This window comes from Eptatretus burgeri, chromosome 11, assembly GCF_056783735.1.
Source record: "Eptatretus burgeri isolate ZD-2024b chromosome 11, Ebu_testis_v1, whole genome shotgun sequence".
NCBI lineage: Eukaryota > Metazoa > Chordata > Myxini > Myxiniformes > Myxinidae > Eptatretus > Eptatretus burgeri.
This window is the reverse complement of record NC_140971.1, coordinates 53,612,628-53,638,461: the sequence shown is the minus strand read 5'-3', so window position 1 is coordinate 53,638,461 and position 25,834 is coordinate 53,612,628. Positions and strand designations below refer to the sequence as shown.

The 25,834-nt window shown below is 41.7% G+C and overlaps 1 protein-coding gene across 6 annotated transcripts in view; it reads left to right on the top strand.

The window, feature by feature from the left end:
* LOC147017089 (leucine-rich repeat and immunoglobulin-like domain-containing nogo receptor-interacting protein 1-B) overlaps nucleotides 1-25,834 on the top strand; it is a 259,391-nt gene that overhangs the window by 88,827 nt on the left and 144,730 nt on the right. The window contains exon 3 of one of the 6 annotated variants that reach the window (XR_015049337.1): nucleotides 22,380-23,561. The exons of the other annotated variants lie outside the window; for them this stretch is intronic. The gene's annotated coding sequence lies outside the window, so the exon portion shown is untranslated. Of the gene's footprint in view, nucleotides 1-22,379; nucleotides 23,562-25,834 lie in introns of those variants that run through there. 6 annotated transcript variants of the gene reach the window in all.

Here is a 25,834-nt window from a genome sequence, read left to right as displayed (position 1 = left end):
ATAAGTGCTTTCCAGATCTGTCAAAAGTTTGACGCTATGACGTAATTTGATGAGGTCATGACGAAAAAACGGATTTTTCATGAAAAATTTATTTTCTCCTTTCTCATCAAAATCTCTTGATAGTTCATGTATATGAGTCCTGGAGACATACTATCAACCATACTAAATTGTTAAGGTCAAGGTCAAAGGTCAAGGTCACAAAAAGGTCAATAATCAAGGTCGACGAAACCCTTAATTTTTAAGTAACGTTGATCAAAGGATCTCTAACCTTGGTGGATATATAGGGTCTGGTATGGCGCTCAGCTGATTCATTTTTGATGTTAATCGGCCTTGACCTTCAAGGTCAACTGAAAGGTCATTCTTTTTTAACCCTAAGGTCAAATTTTCAAGTTTTAGTTACCATATCGAGTAGTACCTCAAATTAAAGCCCTTAATGAGGGCTTTCTAAACATACAACTATTTTGACGATGTGACGTCATTTGACGATGTTATGACGAAAAACTGCATTTTTCATGTATTTTGCATTGATTTAGTTCACATCAGAAACTCTTGTTTAGGTCACTCTGTATAGCAAAGTTCTCATTGGAAACTCTTGTGGGTTCATATATGGTTGCCTTTTTGGAATACTTTTCAGTGCACTTAATGGTCAAAGTCAAGGTCAAATGTCAAGATCACTTTGAAGTCAATAATGGAGTTCGATGAAACCCTTCTTTTTAAGTAATTTTCATCGAATCATCTCCAAACTTTGTGGGAATGTCGTAAATGGCTTAGCGCTCAGTTTATTAGTGTTTGTTTGTGATCGACCTTGACCTTCAGGGTTAGCACCTGAGGTCGAACATATTTGACCCCAAAGTCAAATTTTCAGGTTTTAGGAACCATATCCTGTAGTACCTCAAATTGAAGTCCTCGATGAGTGTTTTCTAGATATGTCAAGCTTTAGCCATTATGACGTCATTGGGTAACGTTATGAGGCAAACACGTATTGTTCATGGTCACTCTGTAAAACGATTATCATCGGAATCTCTCGTAGGCAGATATTCCTCAAGGAGTCGCTCCTAGTGGATAGCAGTTCTGTTCACCTCAGTGTGACCTTAAATAAGTCACTCATGTTCACATTTTGGCAAGATACTGGTCATCCTGGGGGTGACATTGGTTCTTTTTTTTTTCGTCATCATATCCCAGATTGCTGACTGGTGGCCATTTTCGGTGTAAAATACACCTGATGTTAAATATGTCCTCAACCATTTATCGGACATGCATTTACCAATGTTTTTCAAACTTGGCGACAGATAAAGGATGATGGCTTACATACGCATGCCATTGTTTTTCAAGATCAGTTCCAAGATGGCCGACTGGTGGCCATTTTGTTTCTAAAATGTGTCCCCAACCATTTCTCAGACATTCACAGTCTGATTTTGTTAAAACTTGGCACAAGCACTGTGCATCATGGCAAACATGTGCACCTCACTTTATTTTGTGATCTGATCAAAGATGGATGACTGGTAGACTGACGGCCATTTTAGTTGTACATATATATGGGCTAGTCTTTTAACTCCATACAGCAAAATTACTGAAACAATGGGGGCTATGACATTTAATGTCTTTTTCTTACTTGTTATTTTATGGATACTCTATAAGCATTTTACATACAAAGTCGTGGAAAAAATTTTGGTGCCCATTTTCCAAAATGGCCAGCAAAACAAATTTTCCCCACCCAAAATGTACAGTGAAGTTTTAACTTGCAAACAATGAACTTCCCATGAAGTCTTGCACAGTGTGTGTACCAATATGGTGGTGTTCACCTGCAGCCAATTTACTTCCCATGAAGTTTTGCATGGTGAATAAATTTGGTAGTATTTGCCTACTAATTGTGATGATTTTTGGCATGAAAAACGACACACATCAAGATCAGGAAGGGAAGCAAAAGTCAAGTACCAAAGATCAATTGGTAAGGTTGCCAGTGAGGGTACATGAATGGTTGAATAAAGCCTCTGAAAAGTAGGGGGCATGGACTGGCAGGATGGCTTAGAGCAGGGGTCGGCAACCCAAATAACAAGAAGGGCCATTTTAGCAAATTTGGTCAAAAACACAATATCTTAAGAGCTGCAATGCATGTCATCCCTATTTCAAAAATCCAGGATCACTGCTCACATCCACTCATTCTTTCCTCTATCTTCCAACCTGTGAAATCAACTTCCACATTCTCTTCAATATCATTCTTCCTTCCAAGTCTTCAAGATGGCTGTTCACCACAATCTCAGATCACTCCCCAATCCAAAATAATGATCTTTTCTACCCTTGTTAACCCCCCACCCCAAACCCACCTCCATCCAATTTTCCAAGTTTTCCTGAGAGTTTCCTTCGGTATCCATCTCGTCAACCTCATGCATCCTACCCTACCCCTCTTTCCTGCCCACGCCCATTATTTGTCCAAGACTCTCTATTTTGTCCTTCAACCTTGCTGTTGGTGTCCCCCTCCTCTCTCCACTGTTTACTTTGGCCTGTTGAGTCCTAATCTGTTCAGTTATCTCCTCCTTCAATGAACCTTGACTTTGTATACAAAAAATTTAAATCCAAATAAAACAGGACAGAGACACACACACACATTGATTTGTAATCCAATACATATTTACTGATGTTCACAAGCTTATTACATATTCTATTTCATCACACTTTACACATTAGTGTTTTTACCACTATCGTCCTGACAGTCTCATTTCCAAACACACACACACACACACACACACACACACACACACACACACACACACACACACACACACACACACACACACACACACACACACACACACACACACACACACACAAACACACACACCTAACTTCTTGAACATAATTAGATATCTATAATAATAAATGTCAGTGCACATGCCTGTCCATCCATCCATCTCCTCCATAAGTCCAAAACCTTGAAAGCTTGCGGCCTCAAACTTTGCACGCATACGAAGACAACTACAAGGTGGAGCATGAATGAAAATTGGATGTTTGTGTTAACTTAAACACCCCTATTGAAGATGATTTAGGAGATGCTCATCACAAAAACTAAAATAAGCCTCACCAAGATTGTAGCGTGCCATTTTGATCAGCCCTCTGTCAGCTCGCAAGAGTCTTAAGCTGCCTTCTTTTTTTTGGCCTGCTCAACAATGCCTTGGCTTGGAACAGGCCACAACGATTTCTTAACGAATCACTTTTCTCACTTATATCATCGAATGCTTGATCGTCATACCTACAAATCACTGGATGCATTGCAATGCTTATAGACCACTGGAGACGCCAGTGTCTGTCGCTTTATTTAATATCCGCACATGCCATGAGCTCGAGAATCTCTAAAACTAAGCCAAATTTCAATTTTTAAGCTCAAGAATTGAACTTAGCAGCAGTTCCAACTGTTTTTAAAAAATGGTTACTTTGTCCAATTCGGACATAGTTTCACATTTTGGACGTCTCTGGGAGGTGTTTATTATGATGGATACGGAATCGCTAATCGCTTGTCAAGCGAGCCATTCGTTATGAACCAATTTGTTGGAGTGTTTCCTTGAGTGCTTAAGCCACTTGCTGAGTGCTCTACAATATTCACACTGTCACTGAATTCTGTATATTTATTGACCTGAACAAAGTTCAGGGGCTACTTGCCGGCGTTGGCCTCACTTTGTTCTGTGGCACGTCGAACAGTGGCTGGCTCGCTGAAAATGTGCAGCTTTATTTTACACCACATTTCTCCTTTTTGTACAATCTCCTTTCATAATACGACACGTCACTTCAGCACAGATAAATACATGTAAAAAAAATTAAACGTTTCATGTTTAAAAGTTTCTTCAACAGTGTCATTGGAGTGCTTGCTTGGAGTGCTCTACAAACTTCGATGTTGATAAGCTTCCATGGCGATAAAGTGGCATGGTTGGCCATGTGGCCATCTCCAGCATTAAGGCTAAATACATTGGATGATTACAATGAGTAAAAATGTTTTCAGTTAAAAAGCAATGAATAGCCGAGAGGTATGCACGGTCATTTTAAGCTGTCTAGCATGAGTTCAAATACCGACCCAGCTATAAACCTTCATACTGTTGTTTCACAGGCAGGGTGATTCATCAATCTGTGTGCCGTCTCTTGGATGGACATTGAACTGGCCATCACATCTGCCAGAATCCTTCCCCTCTCTCCCCCTCCCTCTCTCATCCTTCCCCTCTCTCCCTCTCTCCCACCCCTCTATCTCTCTCTCTGACCCATTCCCTCTCCCCCCTTTCCTCTCCCTTCCATTTCTCTCCCTCTCTTCCCCACCCCTCTCCCTTTCTCTCTCTCTCCCACCCCTCCCCTTCCCCTGCTCCCCCACCCCTCCCCCCTCTGTCAAGGGGACTGTAGCATGTAGAAATCAGATTCGGATGAGCCGACTGGAGGAGTGCAAAAGTCACGGCATGTGTGAGCATGCATGCATGCAGGCAAGCCTTTGCCAGGTATGGGCTTCAAATGCTCCTGCCTGGTTTTGGACATAACCTGGTGGTTAAAGAGAAAATGTTGCTGTTTGGGTATGTTTTATCTCCCTTCCCTTCCCCGGCCCTCATGCTGCCTTCCCTTCCCCTCCCCTTGCATCACCTTCCCTTCCCTTCCCCTTGCATTGCCTTCCATTCCCCACCCCTCTTGCTGCCTTCCCTTCCCCTCCCCTTGTGTTGCCTTCCATTCCCCTCACCTTGCATTGCCTTCCCTTCCCCTCATGTTGCTTCCCTTCCCTTTACCTCACACTGCATTCTCTTCTCCTCACGCTGCCTTACCTTCCCTTGCCCCCACACTCATTGTCTTCCCTTTTCATCATGCTCCCTTCCCTCCACCTCCCTTCACGCTTACCCCCTCCCAAACTTCTTTCCCTCTCCACCCCAATGGACATCTCCCAGCAGTGTGACCACTCCTTGGCTTTTTTTCACAAGATCTTGGCTATTCATTGTTCACTTTGGCGTCTTGGTTTTCTGGAGGTTTTCTTGGCATATAGGTTTTCTATTGTCATCGCTTTTCCGAAACCTTGTGAATTCTTGGCTTTTTTCATTGGCTCACCTTGGCATTTATGAAAATGAGGAGTGGTCACACTGTCTCCCAGCTGTATCTGCATGCTGCATTAACGTGTTGTTTTAATGCACCCAATTTTGTTCAATCCCCCCTCCCCTTTTGTCCACAAGTCCAACTACTAAACACAAGTCGAGAACCCTTCCCCTCAAGCTTACTTCCTCCCAAACCCCCTCCCTCTCCCCCACTTCCCCCTCTCCTCCTCACTCCCACTCCCCCTCCCTGAGTGTATAGCGACATTTGATGAGGCGTCGCTCTGCCCACTCCCCCCCCTTTCCTTGCTCTTTCCCCCTTTCCTTGCTCTTTCCCCCTTTCGTAGCTCCCCCTTCGTAGCTCCCCCTTCCTCACCCCTCCACCATCCTGTCTCCCTCCTCCCTCTCCTATCTCTCTGCTCCAGCCTCGAGCTCTCTCCCCCCCTCACCTCCATCCATCCCCTCTCCCTGCCCTTACTTACCTCCCTCCTCTCTCTTTTCCCCCTCCCCTCCATGTGTCCCCTCTCCCTGCCCTTCCTTACCTCCCTCCTCTCTCCCTGCCCTTCCTTCCCTCCCTCCTCTCTCCCTCCGACCTACTCTATCCTTCCCCTCCTCTCTCCCTCCTCTCTCCCTCCTCCCTCCTCTATCCGTCCCCTCCTCTCTCCCTCCTCCCTCCTCTATCCGTCCCCTCCTCTCTCCCTCCTCCCTCCTCTATCCGTCCCCTCCTCTCTCCCTCCTCCCTCCTCTATCCTTCCCCTCCTCTCTCCCTCCTCCCTCCTCTATCCTTCTCCTCCTCTCTCCCTCTCCTTCTTACTCCCCACCGTAATATTTCCATCAGCAAAGTGACTGTAGTTGGGTCAATTTATGACAAACAACCACCAAACCCACAACAAATTGCAACAAAAGGTTTTTCAGTGGTTTTCCTTCCCACTTGATATACTGATCAAAAGAAAAAAAGTCTACCAAAATCTGACATCCGGAAATGGGTTCAAACAGTCATTTTCAAGACGGCCGCCACCGGGCTTTGAAATAACTAAAACAGCTATAACTTCTTCAATAATTGTGATAAAAACATAATTGTTGGTTCTGGTCCATGGTTTTAATGGATCAGCAATCCACTGGTGTCAATAAAATTTAGATCTGATCAGTATTTAACATGAAATCCAAGATGGCGGCAAATTCAAGAGTGCAAAAATCAATAAATTTTCCATCTGAACCAAAATCACTGAACACCTGGTGCCACTGAAACATTTATTTGTGAACATTACATAATGGCAGTTTAGGTTACAATTTCAGTCCTCATCACTGTCCTCTAGTTCCTCAGAGGCTGGATTTAGTGGATTGTCACAAAACGTCACTTGGCATGATCCACATACAGACGTACACGGAAGCCCATTGTTTCTGCAGCTGCAACGGATTGTGTCACAAGCTGTGGTGCAGTTGCAGTGCATCATCTTCAGAAGAGTGTCTGGTGCAGCATTCATGGCAGTCATGATAGGTACAAATCGATTGTCTTCAAGTCCCCAGCCCCAGTCCAGAGGATCGAGGTCACCCTCCATCCCCATCCAAACCATGACCTGGTAGTACACTTGGAGACAATGAAACTTGGTGGCAGATTCCGTTGGGGGAAGACGTTCAGGTGTAATGAAAGACTTAGCAGCAGCGACCTTCTTTGTGAATATCTTGTAATGCATGGCTGCCAGAGAACTTGTGCTCTCCCCACCAAATATAACGGCCATCGCTTGGCTGCCAAGTTTCTTTATTTCAGCGTGGCTGACGCCTCTCGAAGTGAATGTATCTGCACACAACTGGAGGCCTTGATCATCTTCCACGACTTTTTGAAAGACTGATTTTTTTCATTTGAAAGATATGCATTCGACCTCTTCAAGATAAGCACAAAGCTGAATGCATTTTCACCTTTCTCCTCTGATCCTACATTAAGAAATATCATAAATGGTATCGTGGCAAGCGAAGACATCAACGTGCATGAATATGAAGCTGTTGGGAACAAAATCATCGAGAGAATGATTGCACAACCTGTGTTTTCCTTCTCCATCAAGAGGACAGAGAAAGCAAAGACCCTGGGAAATTCTAATGCTCTCCAGGTTGCTCCTCACAGAACCATCGACTCCTGTGTGCTATTCCAGCGATTCCTGGTGGTATCCCAGATAGGTGATTTGTCACTTGAGGACGTGATGAGTTTTGAGCTCAGTCCATACCCTCCATCCCTTTTCGAGGACAACAAGATCTTGAGGAAGGCCGACAAAGCTCAACTCGCTCAAGCCGTCAATGACCACTGTACCAAGGCACTGGCATGTGAAGGAGTACCTGACACCACACCTTAAGACTGAAAGGTATGTTCTTGATGGTGGATCCTTGCTGCACAAGCTCAAGTGGAAGAAGGGAGATACATATGGCAAAATAGCCAGAGCATATGCGGACTTCACAACGAAACACTATGGGACAGCAACTGTTGTCTTTGGCTATGGTGCAGGCCCTTTGATAAAGGTTAACACTCAGCAGAGACGGGGACAAGCCAACAGCTATCCGGCTGTGAACTTCACCAAAGAAACTGAATTTGACGGAAAGAGAGATGAATTCCTATGTGTCGGCAGTAACAAGCAACAGCTGATCACCTTAATAGGTGATCAGCTGAAGAAAGTGGGCTGCACAGTTATTCAGGCAGAAGGGGACGCTGATGTGGACATTGCCAAGACAGCCGTAAACAGCACAATTCTGCATTCCACCACACTAATCGGAGAGGACACAGATTTGTTGATGCTTTTGCTTCATTACTGTATACCAGATGGAAAACCACTATATTTCAGATCAGACAACCAGTCAATAAGCAATCTGAAAGTATATGACATCAATCGGATGAAGCATCTTCTTAGGAATAAGTTGTGCACTCAACTATTATTCCTGCACACCTTCACAGGATGTGATTCAACATCTCGTGTGTATGGCATTGGGAAAAAAATCAATCTTTCAGAAACTCGTGGAAGATGATCAAGGCCTCCAGTTGTGTGCAGATACATTCACTTCGAGAGGCGTCAGTCACGCTAAAATAAAGAAACTTGGCAGCCAAGCGATGGCTGCTATATTTGGTGGGGAGAGCACAAGTTCTCTGGCAGCCATGCGTTACAAGATATTCACAAAGAAGGTCACTGCTGCTAAGTCTTTCGTTACACCTGAACGTCTTCCCCCAACGGAATCTGCCACCAAGTTTCATTGTCTCCAAGTGTACTACCAGGTCATGGTTTGGATGGGGATGGAGGGTGACCTCGATCCTCTGGACTGGGGCTGGGGACTTGAAGACAATCGATTTGTACCTATCATGACTGCCATGAATGCTGCACCAGACACTCTTCTGAAGATGATACACTGCAACTGCACCACAGCTTGTGACACAATCCGTTGCAGCTGCAGAAACAATGGGCTTCCGTGTACGTCTGCATGTAGATCATGCCAAGTGACGTTTTGTGACAATCCACTAAATCAAGCCTTTGAGGAACTAGAGGACAGTGATGAGGACTGAAATTGTAACCTAAACTGCCATTATGTAATGTTCACAAATAAATGTTTCAGTGGCACCAGGTGTTCAGTGATTTTGGTTCAGATGGAAAATTTATTGATTTTTGCACTCTTGAATTTTGCCGCCATCTTGGATTTCATGTTAAATACTGATCAGATCTAAATTTTACTGACACCAGTGGATTGCTGATGCATTAAAACCATGGACCAGGACCAACAATTATGTTTTTATCACAATTATTGAAGAAGTTATAGCTGTGTTAGTTATTTCAAAGCCCGGTGGTGGCCATCTTGAAAATGACTGTTTTAACCCATTTCCGGATATCAGATTTTGGTAGACTTTTTATGTTGATCAGTATATCCAGTAGGAATGAAAACCACTGAAAAACCTTTTGTTGTAATTTGTTGTGGGTCAGGTGGTATTTTGACCCGCCTACTGTTTGTATTTACGAGTTGAGAAATAAAACAAATTTTCACAACTGTGAGAGTCATTTCGAATCCCTCTTGAGCATCCCTCATAATTCTAAGTCAATCCTCCATGTCAAAATCTTTATATTGTTGCTTGCAGGCAGACTATGATTCGATAAACAATCCACCCTATCGGGACGATAACCGCACCAAAATACAGTGCAAAAATTCACCATTTTAACTCCTATTTTAACAAATGTAAGCACAATGATGCAGTCTATCTGTGGGTTCGCTTTATTTACTTGTACTCCAAGATAACAGATAGCAAATGTCGTGACATCACACACACATGCACCCACCCTCTATTGAATGGGGAATTATCAAACGTTATCAAGACAACATCTCGTTTGTTTTTTATATTTGTCATTTACCGTGATAACTTGTATGTGTGGTGTACCCATGATCTTTCCTGGGAAAGCCACATTTCCAAGCTGGCCTCCAAAGACAGTCATCAACTGGGCATCCTCTACCGTGCAATGTTCTTCCTTGGCACACCTGAGCTCCTGACCACCTACAAAGCTTTTGTCCACAGCCCAATGGAGTACTGCTCTCCCCTCTGGGCTGGTGCTCCCGCCTTTCACCTTTCTCGGCTTCACTCTGTGGCAACCATGGCATTTAGGATCATGAGTATCTCCATTGATGAGGCTTAGTCTTTGGGTCTCTCACTCTCTCACCGCAGGTTGGTCGGTGGTCTTTCTGTCTTCTACCGACTCCTCTCCAGCTTTGCCCCCCCTGCTCTCTCTGCGATTTGTCCCCACCATATTTCCGCAGGGTGCTCAAGGTCCGCCAGCAACCCCCTTCTGGTAAAACTATCAAAATCATGAATCACTGCTCACCTTCTCTCCTTCATTCCTCTTTTTTTCCCCGCCTTTGGAATAAACTCCCACACACTCTTCATTCCCACTTTTCCCTCCGGGTCTTCAAAACAGCAGTTCACCACCATGTCTTCTCTTCCCCCATCCAAAACCATGATCTTTTCTACCCCCGTTCATCCACCCCAAACCCATCTCCTTCAAATTCCCTGCTTTCCTTCCTGAAAGTCCCTGTTGTGTCCATCTTGTTTACCCTGTGTTCCCCACCTCATCCCTCTCCCTTCCACAAATCTACTCCTGTCTATTTTGTCCTTCCCTCTCCCGCCCCTCTTATCTCCTGCTCCCCGTGTTGTACATTCTGTGTGTTAGCTCTCATACGTGCCTCGACGGTGTATACCAAAAAAAAAAAAAAATGGAAAGTCAATCATTCATGGGATTCTGACTAGTTTTTTGGAAGAGGAGTTCAAATTCGAAACCGATGCTGGAGGTTGAGCCTCCATAGGTTGAGGCTGTGCTATTTCTGATAAGATATCTGAAATAACCACAGCGGACGATGTGTGCAGCACCGTGTACAAGTCATGCTTGCAGAATTTGCCGGTAATCAGATGCATTTTGCTGTTTATCGTTTCACAACACTCAAATATTTTTCTGACAGTTGATAGAGATCAAAGGAGGTTCGCTTGATTAGGGTTGGGAGCTGCACTTAATTTCTTAAAGAGCCGCAGGTTTCCGACCCCCGGCCTGGAGGTACGCACACTTTCCTCTAAGCTGTGTATCCTGGGTTTTAATCCCAAGGTGATTCATCAATGTGTGTGACGTTCCTCAGTTCGTTTAATACGGTGTCGCATCTGCTGGCATTAGTTGATGTACCGGAAAGATCCCACAGTGTGGAACCTTCTTCAATGGAATCTTCTCCAAGGGTAGGCAAGCTGTTGCTGGCACAATTAACAAATTCCAAATTCCTGCCCAAACCTACAGAGGGCGTTCCATCAGCGGCCGAGCCGTACCCTCAGCCACTGATGCTACCTCGCAGCGTGCGCTGCATGCAAAACAGGAAGAAGAAGTAATAGGGGGCACAAGGCTGAGTTGATTCCATATTACAGTGCATAAATAGGGTATTATCCTGAAAGGGAGATTCATCTGAAAAATGGGACTGAGTAATAGCATGTGGAGACAGAAGTAGCATGCAAGAAAGAGTGAAGCAGGAATAGCATGTATTAGTCCATGAGCTGGAGGGCCATTTCTGGCCAATTGGTACCATCTCGAGGGACCCAGGTTTGTTGTGATTTTCTGTTCGGTTGATGTATCTGGAACACAAAAATGCATGATGGACATCTGAGTAGAGTAGCTCAAGCATTTTACACAGCTTTATGTGCAGCAGGGGTATATCCACAAAACACGCTAATTTTATCACGTTTATGATTTGGTGGTGTCATTACTCAAATGTCATGCACTTTATTTGAAAGGAAATTTAAATCACATCCCTATCATAAATCATCCATTTTACTTCCAAACTGCAAAATTTAAAGGATACAAAGTTTTATTAATTAATCTGACATCATTTCAAAGATGCTACATGTTCAATTCAATAGTAGAAGAAAACGTATATGTTGTGAAGTTCTTGAACAATTTTGAACAGAATGTGCCACAGAGTTATCTTTAATTCCACAGTGTTGAATATAGAAAATAGCCATTCGACATAATCATGAAAACAGAAACAGGCAATGACAAATAGTTTGAGAGATATGCATTATGGAGTATCAATTGTCAACGTCAATGTCGTCATCGTCCTCATGATCCACGCTGCCGTCCGAGTGTTCATCTCGGACCTTCATGTGGAGAACACAAGCAGCTGTGCAGCTTCGGCCATTGACCATGCATGTGCGTGATGGCAGCCTACATTCCCGTTTACACTTGCAGGATAAAAATTCCAGAACAACATCAGGAGCTGGGGCACCAGACATCCACTCAATCGCAAGTTCACCATTGTCATCCAATACCCAACCATTACAGTCAAGTGGACTGGGTACACGTGGAGTTACTTCAAGACTGTGGTGCCAAATGGCTGCTTGGTGACATGCTCTGGTAGCATGAAGCTTCAAACGATCCTGACAAGGAGGGAGTTGTCCTGACTGGATATCACCATTCTCAGCACGGAACAACTGAAACCGCATCTCGTTAACTTCTGTGATTTCAGTTTGAGACATGGACAGCTTGCAAGTGAATTCCTCAAGCACATGGAAGAGATCATCCTGTAGCGTCCAGTCTTTCCCTAAATCACTGAAAGCTGTCTGAAACCTTGGATTGTTGATGAGTTTGAGTCCTGTCACCTTTCCACGGCCACTGAAAGCGCTTACTGTGTCGCAACCTGTGTCGGAATGCAATCCCAATTATGCTTTACAGATGTTTCTGCCGAGAGCACGAGCAACTTTTGTTATGTCAACAAGTCTGGTGCGGGTTGATGATCCACATTGGATGAACAGATTACAATCTATGTCATCATGAAAAGCCAGACATAGCATCATGACGTCTGTGTCTTCTGAAGCTACTATTACAGAATGGAAACTTGACGATGCATGCTTCCATTGTAGTAGCAAGTGTGTGTCTGCTTCCTCGTGAGATGAACGGAGCTCATAAACTTCAACTACAGCCTCACGGGTGATCTTGGTGCAGATATCCTCACATGTGACATAATGGACCTTGTCTTTAAGTCTTATTCTGTAGAGCTCTGTTCCCCATTGCTCTGTGACGAATTTGATCCGCTTCCTCTTGCTGATGTCACAAGGCAGAAGATGCCTCCATTGGTGTATTCGGTGACCGGGTGCTATGTTTGTGAAACGGATACCTCCATCAGTCGACCTCAGGGCCCTTTCTGCATCTTGTATGGATATCTGTTTGTAGATGTCGAATACTACATCAACCCTGTTGCTACTTGCTGATGTATTCAGCACAGCTGAAAGAAGCATATCAGCCACTTCATCAAAAGTGAGATTCTCCCCTTTCAGCTTCTGTACAATACTCATGCCATCAATAATACACGCTGAGGGGTGTTGGACGTTTTCCACAGCAGAGACCTTACTTTCAAGCTTTCGGCAAGGGCTGCTTTGTTGGTTTTCTTCATAGTACCATTGTTGGTCAAGGATGAAGGAAGGGGGCCAAGGGGGTGTTTCAGTACATCATTCATGTTCAACTTTCTGCTGGAAGCTACGAGTATCATCTGTCCAAACAGATTATTGTCACTTTTGAGGACTTGTTCCTTGTTAGGTAGTTTTCTGCTGATCCTTTTGTGGGCATTATCAAATGTCTTCAACTGCATCTTTGGCAATCTGTCAAAGAATGTTTTTTTCTCGTCCTTCAATACGCTGTATTTCATAATCTGTATATGCTGCATCCCCTTGCTTGTGAGCAGTCAAAAGATCATTGGCAACTTCTGGGGACACACAAGCACCAGTTGAGATGCTTATCAGCTCTGAAAGATTTTGACTGAATGGGTTTGTCCAGGTGTCTTCCATCAGATAAACCAAATGTCAACATCAGTCTCATCCTTGCACATTTTTGAAGCTGACGAATCTGTGTGAACCATTCTTTTGCTGCAGCTATCATCTTTCATCAGCCTCATTTGTTTAAGACAGGTACTTCTATATTCTGCTGTGACATAGTACTGCTAACAGCAGCAGGCTTCAAGCTGAATCCCTTTGTGCCTCCGGCTGTCTGTGTGTCCTTGTTGACTGTTTCTTCAATGGTTTGGTCAACAGGAAGTCTCCCAAATGTATTGGTTGCACCTAATTGTACTGAGAAACCTCCTTCTAGCATGTGCTGATGAACCTCTGGGTGCGTCTCGGAGGGCCTGGTCACTTGGCAGTAATAGACTTATAGACTGGTAGAAACTTGGCATAAACACCTTAAGGGGTTTTAACATGAAAAACGCTATAACTTGTCCAATAATTATCACAGAAAGCTGCCAGACATCCTGAAATAATCTTAAGATATCACTATATAGAAGAAATAACTGTATCCATGTTCTGGAATGTTATGATATATGAACAAGTAAACTTTTCATGACCGTTTTTGCTCTCAAATTTGCTTTGCACGATTACTTAGTGAAGCATATTTTTGCCTATAAAATGCTGATCTTTTAAGCTATAGTCACATATTATATACCAATGGATAGGAAATGAAGTCCGCTTTCCAAGGTAGGTGGGAATACGCTATATGATGTGGAAGAATAAGGATACGTGGCACAAACTGACCACTCATCCTTAAATCTTGTCCGCAAAAGTGCCCTCCGAGCGATTAATGGTCTAAAACAGAAAATTGAAATAATTAACTTGAGCTACTTTACTGAAAGGTCCATCATGCTGTTTTGTTAAGTTCATTTGCGTCTTCAATCAGTCATATCACTTTTTTCTGGTCCCTCAAGATGGTACCAATTTCCATCTCAGCTCATGGACTATATGTGTAAAAATCTGGTTGGAATAGTCACATGCATATATACAGGATATGCATTATCAAAAATCATTGTGTGCAAAGCGATAGTACCTGCTGTGTATATATAGCTATGAAATAATATATTACCACTTCTCATAATTCAATGTTCAGATTTAATAACCCGCTGCACATGTGTGGAACGTTCGCCCCCCCTGCCCCCCCCCCCGCGTGAATGAAAGGGGAACACACATTGAAAAACTGAAATGTGAAGGTACATATGGTCGGTCATCTTTGGACGATTAGCAGCATGTGGTCTAAAATTATCCAAAATTTTCGGTCGGTTGGTCAGCTTATCCAAAAAATGATTGCTTGTAGCATGCATGATGAACATTTCTGCTAACGTAATTCTTCTCTATCTCTCAAAGATCTGGTTTGTTGCTGGTGCCGTTTTCATGCACAAACATACTAAAATTTGACTAAATTTTGATCATTTTTTCTATAGAAAGTCAGAATCATTTTCCATAGCTAAACATGTATAACTTGTCAATCAACATCCTATGTAGCCTTGCATGGTTTGTCCATATGAAAGTGTTCGTCTGCATCGCCTGATGAAGTCAATTTACCATGATACCTTGTGTGTGGTGTACTGATGTTCACTTCCCGATAGTGCCAAATTTTGGATTGACAAACTACAAAAAGCCAGGTTTGCAAAGATCAGCAAGAGTCTAATGGAAAACAGCACATTGTAAGGAGCCAGTGAGGCCACAAGATATTACCTAACAAAACACTACCTCACAGAAATATGGGGTTCATATCTGGAGATCATGGGAGCTTTTGCTGAAAGAGCAAAGATACATCTTGGAATTATTTTAAAGGAAATATATGCAAGTCACAATTATCTCAGTGTGTCCTGCATAGAAAGGGTTAATTATTGTTTCTTTATGACTAATGGAATTATTTAAATTTGGATAGGGTGAAGGTAAATTTTATGCCCTCACCTTCGAGGCAAAAATAATAATGTTCGACACACCAATTTAATTTCAGATTAATATATTTGAAAGGAATTTATGAAAACATGACTCTGGAAACATAATATTACTGTAAAACAGTCAGGCAAATCATAGAGCAATGTTTTGTTTGCTTTTCCATTATTGGGATAAATGAAAGCCACTTTAAACCCAACAATGTCGAGTTCGAATTAAGTCCACAAGCATCCTTTTTCAGCAGGTACAATTTTGAGTATTGGCTCAACAAGATGCCTCCTTGTGCAATGCAAACTTCCATAACTATTTTGAATGACTTGCGTCATCTAGCGAAATGGAACCAAGCATATATCATTCTTTTTTTTTTCATGTCCATCAAAATCTGAACGAAGTTACATCATTGTCATTGCATGCCAGTGAAGCTTATTGCATGTTCCACCATGACGGTTGCATAAGCCTTTACTTGGTATGTAACAAATAAGGTCAAAGTGACATTGAATGACAATAATATTTAAAATACTTTATTTTATTGACTTGGGGTGTATCCTCCCCCCCCCCCGCCACCCTCCTTCTGCTCCTCCCTCCCAACGAAACATCAGATAAATTGTACTTTGTGCCTCTTTACTGGCACATCCTTTTTCAGTTTTGAGTAATTTTCATTCATCATTTCGAGTAGTGTTTTGCTTATCAGTTTTGCTAATTTTGCTCGAAAGGATAAAGTTCCCTAGTTTGTAAGTCTATATCACTTAATTTGCCAGTCAGCATTGCCAAAAGTTTCTCAGTCTGCATTACTTACTTTGTAACTCTGCTTTCCCTTGTTTGTAATTGTCTACACGACTTAGTTTGTAAATCTACATTACATGCTTTATCAGTCTTCATTGTGTCATTTCTCAGTCTGCATCACTTATTTTGTAAGTCTGAATTACCCCATTTGTAAAAGTGCAATCCTTAGTTTGTCAATCTCCATCACTTTATTTTTCTACCAACATTGAGCTTGTTATCAGTGTACCTTACCTTGTTCATCAGTCTGTCTATTTTGTCGAATTGTTTGAAGAAAAGATTGTCTATGTTAATGATCCTCATTTTATTTTGCACTTTTATACTTCAGCATGCATCCCTTCTCCTTCCCCTTCCAAATAGATTTGTATAGACAGAGCTTTTGAGACACAGCTCTGATGCTCATAACCCCTCCCCACACTCATTCCATTACTTATTTGATCTCATCTTCTTTTGAGTTATCTTAATGTGATAAACAACACATTTGTGGAATGCTTTAAAAATGTTTACCTTACAACAAAAATTACCAATGAATTATTTAATTTCCTTGTTTGAATGTTAAAAGGAATCGATGGAAATATAATTTCTCAAAGTGAATATTTTATGCCTCCGCTGAAGAAGTCACCTGTGGCATTATGCTTTTGGGTTGCCCGGCCATACGTACCACCGTCCATGCAAATTTTCTCTATTTTCTCTGCAACCGCTTATCCGATTGACACAAAATTTTCACCATAGGTGCACCTACTCATGTAGAATGTTTTAATAATAATTATGATGTCATACTTCATGGTGTGGCAGCAATGTTGGAAAAATAAAAACTTTGGACCTCTGTATCTCCGAAACCGCTCAATGGGGAAAAACAATTGAAACCTGACACATGTAAATGACTCCCCATGGGAAACAAGACTGATTTTTTTTGATGATGTCATAGACGTCATAATTGCATGTTTCATTATGACTTCGTTATGACGTCATAATTGCATGCATCAAATGCTTTATCCGATCAGTATGAAAATTTTTGAGTGTCATGCAGGGCTAAATTGTATGGGGGGGGGGGGAATTGACGTCATCGGTCAGTTGGTTTGGGGGCCATATTGTTTTTAACATAAAAATCTTCAAAATTCTTCTTCAAAATGGCTAAACAGATCGAAGCAAAACTTTACAGGTATGATCGCCTATCCATGAGGAACAAAAAGATGTCCACCTATGACATCATAGGGCACATGATTTGGCAGCTATGTTTATTTAGAATTATAAACCTTTAAAAATGATCTCCAGAATGGCTTTACAGGTCGAGGGGAAACTTCAACCACATCTTCCCCAAGCCCGGGGATACCAGGGTGTTCATGAAGAATTAATTGGTCACATGGTCTGGTATTGGATTGAACTAAAATGTTTGAAAAATTCTTTCTTCTAAACCACTTCATCAATCAACATGAAACATCACTATAATGATCGAGTAATCATGTGGAATATATGGTTTAAATTTCAACCTGATCAGACACATGGTCTGGCAGCCAGAATTATTTTAAACTAGAAATACCACCCATCGCTTTGTTGATGGGAATACTAAAGGGGGGAGGGAGAAAAATAGGGAGAGAGGGGTGGGAGAGAGAGAGTGTGGAGAGAGGAGTGAGGGGAGCAAGGAGGTGTGGGGGATCAAGGAGGGGTGGGGGAAGGGAAGACAGTGTGAGGTGAGAGGAAGGGAAGGCAGACGTGCGGTGGATCGTTAATTCCTGCCCGGATGCATCCAGAGACAAACACTGCCTGGACACGTCCAGAGAGAAACACAGCCCTGACGCATCTGGAGCCAAGCTGGCCAGAGACAAACACTGCTTGGACACATCCAGAGACAAACTCCCGTCCAGCCATAAACACCGCCCAGACACGTCCGGAGACAAACACCTTCCAGACATAACCACCGTCTGAATATATCCAGAGACAAACTCCCGTCCGGCCATAAACACCGCCCAGACACATCCGGAGACAAACACCTTCCAGACATAACCACCGTCTGAATATATCCAGAGACAAACTCCCGTCCGGCCATAAACACCGCCCAGACACGTCTGGAGACAAACACCTTCCAGACATAACCACCGTCTGAATATATCCAGAGACAAACTCCCGTCCGGCCATAAACACCGCCCAGACACATCCGGAGACAAACACCTTCCAGACATAACCACCGTCTGAATATATCCAGAGACTCCAGAGACAGGGACAGAGAGGGGGGCAGAGGGGAGAGTGAGAGAGGTGTGGGAGGAGGGTGCTGCACTCTATTGGGTGGGGTTACAGCAAGGATGGGATAGAGAGAGAGAGAGAGAGAGAGAGAGAGAGAGAGAGAGAGAGAGAGAGAGAGAGAGAGAGAGAGAGAGAGAGAGAGAGAGAGATGCTTTATGAATGACACACAAGCGCGCGCAGGCACACACACACACACACACACACACACACACACACACACACACACACACACACACACACACACACACACTGACAATCTGTATTATAATACCAAGCTTGCACACTAAAAACTCGGCTCGCCGTCACACCATCCCTATGAAATTGCTGTGGCGCTTAGCGGACATGCCGACAATGTTTGGGAAGTCTTGGCGTTCCATAGTACCACTTGCATTTTGCACAATGCGTATTTTTGTCATTCCCCGTGTACGGTCTGTCGTCTGCTACCAGCTATGTTATACTGCCATCCCGTGCATGTGCACGGGTATCGCTAGTTGACATTTATTACTATAGATTTTGAATCTGGGTTCAGGGATTTAAATCAAAGTTGGTACAAGTATGTTTCGTGTTGTAATAATGTGTGTGGAGGCATATCTAACAACATCATTGCCCTTATAGTTCATGATACATTGAGACTTCTACTCTTGGAGTATGAAAGCTCTTTGACATTAAAACGTTATTCGAATATTTCAATCTTCTACATAATACTCAAATGGTGATTCATGAAGTACCACCAAATCTTGTGAAATGCCTACAGAGGAAGCTCATTGTGATGTCATATATCATATAGAGTAGTCTCAATGTGATTTTACCATTTACATATTTAAATGGTATACACACACACACACACACACACACACACACACACACACACACACACACACACACACACACACACACACACACACACACACACACACACACACACACACACACGTCTGACACTTTTTATTAGTTTTACAATATCAGCTGTTCCTGTATAATTTAAAGTATTGCTGTAATTGATGTTAATGTCACAACATCCTATTTTCAACTGAATTTGTAAACCTTAAAACTTAGTTCCCTTACCCAAAGTAAGAACCTTAACCTGTAAGCAATTGACTGGTTTCCCAACTGCAAGATTCATGAGCTGGGTATCGTTTTTCTTCTCGGTTTCAAATCTTTGAGCCCAGAACCTCTCCAAATGGCAGATCCACAACCTCGGTCACCGATCCACATCAGCAGATTACCTCCATCAGTAGATCCACAACCTCAGCTGCATCCTGGCAGTCAGTCAACCCATCCGTGCAGCATCACTCAACAAACTCCATTCGCTCGAGGATTTAATGTATTATCACATAGTTACAACTCCCATCACACATTTTTTGATATGATAATACATATACATGAAATCATGCACATCTTACCTTAAATAAATAACACATCCACCAACCAACATGTACACCCCACTTAACAGCAAATCAAACTGTTATTCAAATATTCAAACCTTATTTGCAACGGATTTTCTTTTCATGCCACACTCTCTTGGAGCAATCACTGAAAACGGTTTAATATATATATATATATATATATATATATATATATATATATATATATATATATATATATATATATATATATATATATATATATATATATATATATATATATATATATATATATATATATATATATATATATATATATATATATATATATATATATATATATATATGCCTGGTGTTGGCGCAGTGGTTAGGGCAGCGGCTTGGGATCCAAAAGGTCCTGAGTTCAAGCCCCGTTGGGCCACTGAATTAATACACCAGGGGGTTGACTCAGCCTGTCATCCTTCCGAGGTCGACGAAATGAGTACCAGTATACTGGGCCGGTGTATACCCCAGTTAAAATAGGTGTACCATATCCCTGTATCGTAAGAGGCGACCAAGGTTGCATCAGGAAGGGCATCCGGCATAAAACATGTGCCAAATCACTATGCGGATCATACGGATGATCCGCTGTGGCGACCCCGAACGGGAGCAGCCGAAAGAAGAAGATATATATATATATATATATATATATATATATATATATATATATATATATATATATATATATATATATATATATATATATATATATATATGCACCCGGCATTGCTCGGGTTCTTTTTGAATGAATTTAATCTTCTGTACATCGGTCTTACGTGAGTCCAGTATCAGTTACGAACTGGGCCATGGCAGTCACAGCCTAAGGGGGTTGGTGAAGGGGAAACACTTCCCCCCAGCCCCGGCCGAGGGGCCTCGCCACCTAGCCTATAACCTTCCCGGGGCTCGTCCCGGTATTTTTTGGCTCACAGGTTTCCTCCTATCTTTCACCGTTCAGAAGATTAGTGCGTGCAGACAAACAAACACACAAAAACTTCAAATCATCTATATATATATATATATATATATATATATATATATATATATATATATATATATATATATATATATATATATATATATATATATATATATATATATATATATATATAAAATAATTTGAAGTTTTTGTGTGTTTGTTAATTGCCGGAATCCTTCGGATTTTGGCAATTATGTTGGTCAGTTGTGTGTGTCATTCTGTGTGTCTGTCTGTCTTTGTTTGTGTGTTTGTTTACCCTGTAGCAGCCACACCGTTTCAGCGATCATGACCAAACTGGGTACAGACGTCGGCCATGGTCCAACTTAGACACTTGTCATTTTTGGTGAATCTCGGTCAAAGGTCAAGGTCAAGGTCACCGAAAAACCGAAATTCTTATTTTCACAAGAACGTCCACTAAAATGGTCGTATCGACTTCAAACCAAATCCAAAATGTGCATCTTCCAATACTGCATCCAACCATATGTCTCATTGGGGTGTCACACCAACACCCTTCTTAGCGGTCGGGGGTCGATTGTCAGGGGGTCCGGGTCAAAACTTTCAAATTGCGATAAATAAGTCATTTCAAGTCCGATTGATTTCCAAGTTACGATCATGACCAAACTAAGTGCTATAACTCATTAAACAGTAGCACTATCGACTTATAAGAACCAAAGTGATTTCCAGGTTTTTGTTTTTTCAGAGATCATGGAGCTATGACAAAGTTATTCTGGCAATTCCTTGCTTAACGTGCAATTTCATTTGTTTGTTTCTCTGCACGCGCTAACCTCCTGAACGGTGAAAAATTTTCATTCATGACAAAAATTTTCAATCATAAGACAAAATACTTCATTGAAATCATTACAAATAGGATTTAGTTAAAGGCTCCAAGTTTTCTCGTGTAATGTATGTACATAATTTAATAAATGCAGTGTTTGGTCCGATGAAGATGGCCTGATGCATTTGAGGGAACTTTAGAATGAATAAATATACAACCAAATAGGAGATCACTCATTTTGTCTGCTTGATTGCATGGACATTTAAATATCAGGGAAATGTCTAAATTAATTGACTTGCAATAAAGGTTCTCATTAAGTCCTTCAAACTTCGGAATTGTTTTGTTGACGTGACAACATTTTCAAAAATTATTCGTCATTATTATTATTATTATTATTATTATTATTATTATTATTATTATTATTCTTTTAATCCATTACACAAACACTTTACAGTTCCATTTTGAGTTAAGAACAGGATTTCTATTTCCGTGATTGTCTAATATTTTAAGTTGTCTTCACTTACTTTTTCCTTCCGTCTTTCAATATCTCAATCATACTCTCTTGCATTATTCATTCTTAAACACACATTTCGCGACCTAAATATTGGCCCTCGCTAAAATTCACTGGACCTTCAAATATATCTACAGCTCAGCCTATGTGGTTTTGTACTTTGCTAAGATTGTAAAGTTTTGTTTAAATCTTCTCTGTTGATCTTTACTGAAGCGTTATGATGTTCTTCATCTTTATCTATAACTAGCATAACCCGCGCTCTGCGCGACATGTTGGGGTGGGTGTGTTTGAGAAAGGAACTGATGCAGAGTATCAGTAGTAATTTTACTTTAATGCAGTAAGTGGAATGCAATGTTCAAAGTGCTTCTTGATACACAATGTTTTGGGTTATAGCATTGTCATTGTGGAACCCTTGTTTTATAGTTGGTATAATTTTCACCGTAATGTCCGAGAACCGACGTGATCGTGAGAAGGCAACATATAGCTGACCGTGGCTGAACACCGGCTGTGGAAGATATAACCCAACTTTATCAAAGGTTTGGCCTTGCACTTTGTTTATAGTCATGCAGTAGCTGACTCTTACTGAAAACTGTGTTCTTTCAAGAATGAATGGCAAGTTCACATCTGATGGGGCCAGTTTGATTCGTGGTATCAACACATAGTCACCTTTGTTTGCCCCAGTTAGGATCTCGGCATCTAGAACATGGGTGTGGAGATTCCTAACAATCAGTCATGTACCATTACATAACCCTCTTTTTATATCTAGGTTAGGTAAGACCAAAGGACACAAAGCCAAATGCAGTAACCGTTTTTGGCACGATTTCACTGTTTCAGAACCATTTTATTTACTCTTTTTTGTACCATGCACCTCATATGGTCTTTGAGATAATGTAAGCCGAATATCACGTTACTTGAGCGCAGAACAAAGTCGAAGATAGCGCGACACGAAACCACAAACTCGGAAATAATATATAAGATAATAGTGTGTGTGTGTGTGTGTGTGTGTGTGTGTGTGTGTGTGTGTGTGTGTGTGTGTGTGTGTGTGTGTGTGTGTGTGTGTGTGTGTGTGTGTGTGTTTCCTCCATAACTCCAAAACCATGAAACTGAGCAGCCAGAAACTTTGCATGCTACAAAGGGAAATCCAAGGAAGTTCATGAATGAAAATTGGTTGTTTGGGTGAATTTAAACACTCCTTTTGAAGATCATCATCACACCATTTGAAAGTCTTTTTGCCTGAGCAGGGGTCAGCTATCTGCGGGCTCCGATCATGGTACCCTTATTTGTGGCAATGTTTTTACAGCCGGATGCCCTTCCTGATGCCAACCCTTTAGTCGCATTCGACACACAGGGATAATTACCAGTATACTGGTGATCCTTTCGCCGACCTCGGAAGGATGACAGGCTGAGTCAACCACCCTGATGTTAATTCAGCAGCCAGCGGGGCTCAAACTCAGGACCCCGAGGATCCCAAGCCACCACCCTAACCACTAAGCCATCACCAGGCTATAAACACCCCTTTTGAAGATAATCAATGGATTTCCTCTGTGGAAGGCTTATCCTTGGTCAGCCCAACTTTGCCTTGCAGGGGTCCAAGCCACCATTTTAATTTGGCCTCTTCAAACATGTATTGCCTTGGAAACATGATCTACTCTCATGGACTAATTTCAAGGATACAATCAAACTATTATTCCCGGTTTGGGAATCGGATCTCGTGGACGAAATAAGTGTGAAATCTGCAGTAAAATCTGAAATTTTTAAGACATTATTGATTCACCAAGTATTGGATTGTTGACCCAATAACAGGGGATATGACCTGGGTTTGGACCGTTTGCCTGCTTAATTTGGGGGGGCGAGTGTTTTCTGAGAAGATCGAGGTATGTGCTGTTGTTTGTATCCTTTATAGTTTTAAAGTAATTTTGGAGCTAAAATGGTGCTTAAGGTGTGCCCAGTCATACTAAGCACCGCACAGAGACATCCGGAGACACTTTTTTGTTTGCTTAAAAAGTGTTCATTTGATAAAACAGTCGGAACTGCAGCTCAGCTCAATTCCATAGTTTAAAATTTTAAATTTGACTCTGGTTAAGAGATTTTAGAGCTTATTGCATTTTTGTTGTCATTAAATAAAGGCACGAACGCTGCCCGGAGATGTCCGGAGAGTTGTGATGAGGGAGGGGGTTTGGGAGGACGTGAGTATGAGGAGAGGAGAAGGGAAGGCAGCCCTATAGAATATGACTTTATTTTAATTACAACTAAAATGTGCCTTTATTTTATAACAACTTTATTTAATGTTAGGGAGGGAAGGGGTGGTGTGGGAGTCCAGAGGAGGCAGGGGTGGGATGAGGGAGGGGCAGGGATGGGATGAGGGAGGGGGGGAGGAGGCATTGCTTGGCAACCTTTGCTAGTTTAACATATATGCTCCTCAACAAGTCTTAGTCATTCTATTTAGATCTTTCGACTCATTCAATCCATCCATACTTATATTAGGTTTTAAAAATGTAATTCTTTCACATTTGGAGATTGCAATTGGAAGATTAATATAGCAAGACTATTCTTTCCTCCAAAGTCTTGTTTTTTTGTCTGCACAAAACCCACACACTGACAAAAGTACCACATGCATGCCTGCTTCACGAAGAATGTTAAGTGGTGAAAACTTCTTGCACCACCCTCAATATCTTCATTTGGTTAAAACAGCCTTCAAAATAATGATTTGGTGGCTAATTAGTTTCGCCTTTGAAAAGATGAAATTTTAATTTAATTTACCTGACTTGATGGTCAACACATGTGATTTGTGCTCTTATCACATATGAAACTCATAGCACACAAGACAACTTAATCCACCCCTGCCTTGAAAACACCTTCAACCAGGTAATCCCTGGCAGCATGTCTTATCCAAAGTCGATCTCCTCAGAAGACACCAGCAGCTGCAAATGGACTCGTTAATCTGCCGTGTCACTTCTCCTGTTGACTTCTAATCTGGTCCCTAAATATTGGATGACAATGTGCGTGGCTTTTTGTGACTCCTGAGGTTCACTGCTTGGATGTTGCTGGCTGTGGTTCGATGAGCCTGATGCACTGCTGGGATGCATCCTTCACAGGGTGCTGAACCGTGCAACTAATTTTGGGTGCTTTTCACAATTTGATTGAAGAACAATCTGCTTGTGACCAATTTGAAATTATGTATTAAATTTCCGCAGTGAAATTACAAGCATATTCTCTTGCTTTAAATGTAATTTTTTTTCTTGATGGTGTGACTATCACTTTTACCCCCCTCAAGTGACTTGAATTGTCAGTGTTATGTTGTCATTATTCAGCTAGTCCCATTGTTGAAATACATTTTAGCTGAATTCCTGAGAAACGCTCATACTCTTTAACTCTGTTTCCTTTCTTCCTAAAAACCGGAAACAAATTATTGGTTAATATGAACATGTGGAAACATTTTGCAACATAAGCAAATTTCCAATGGCAATGCAGCTCCAAAGCTAAGGTTTTTTTGAAGTTTAAAGTGGAGGAAAAGTCAGATTTCAAAAACGTAATTAACAGATATGATCAAAATCAAATACAGTATTTCACTTTACATCCTTTTATGAACAAGAATGATTGCACTGTGGTCAAAACCTGCAACAAAATCCAGTAACGGGCCAATTTGGAAATGTACATTCAATGCAGACATAAAATGATGCACAGCACATAATGGTGGATTTTGCAAGTATCGTGCTCTCCACGACATCTTTTTCTTGTTATTTTGTCTGTCGGTGTGTTCGTTTGTTTGTCTGTCAATCGCCTGCAGGTCACAATTTCAAACCAATCTTCATGAAACTTCACCACATGGTGAAGCTAAAATGCTATAAGCATGAAGCCTATTGTTTTTGAGGTCAAAA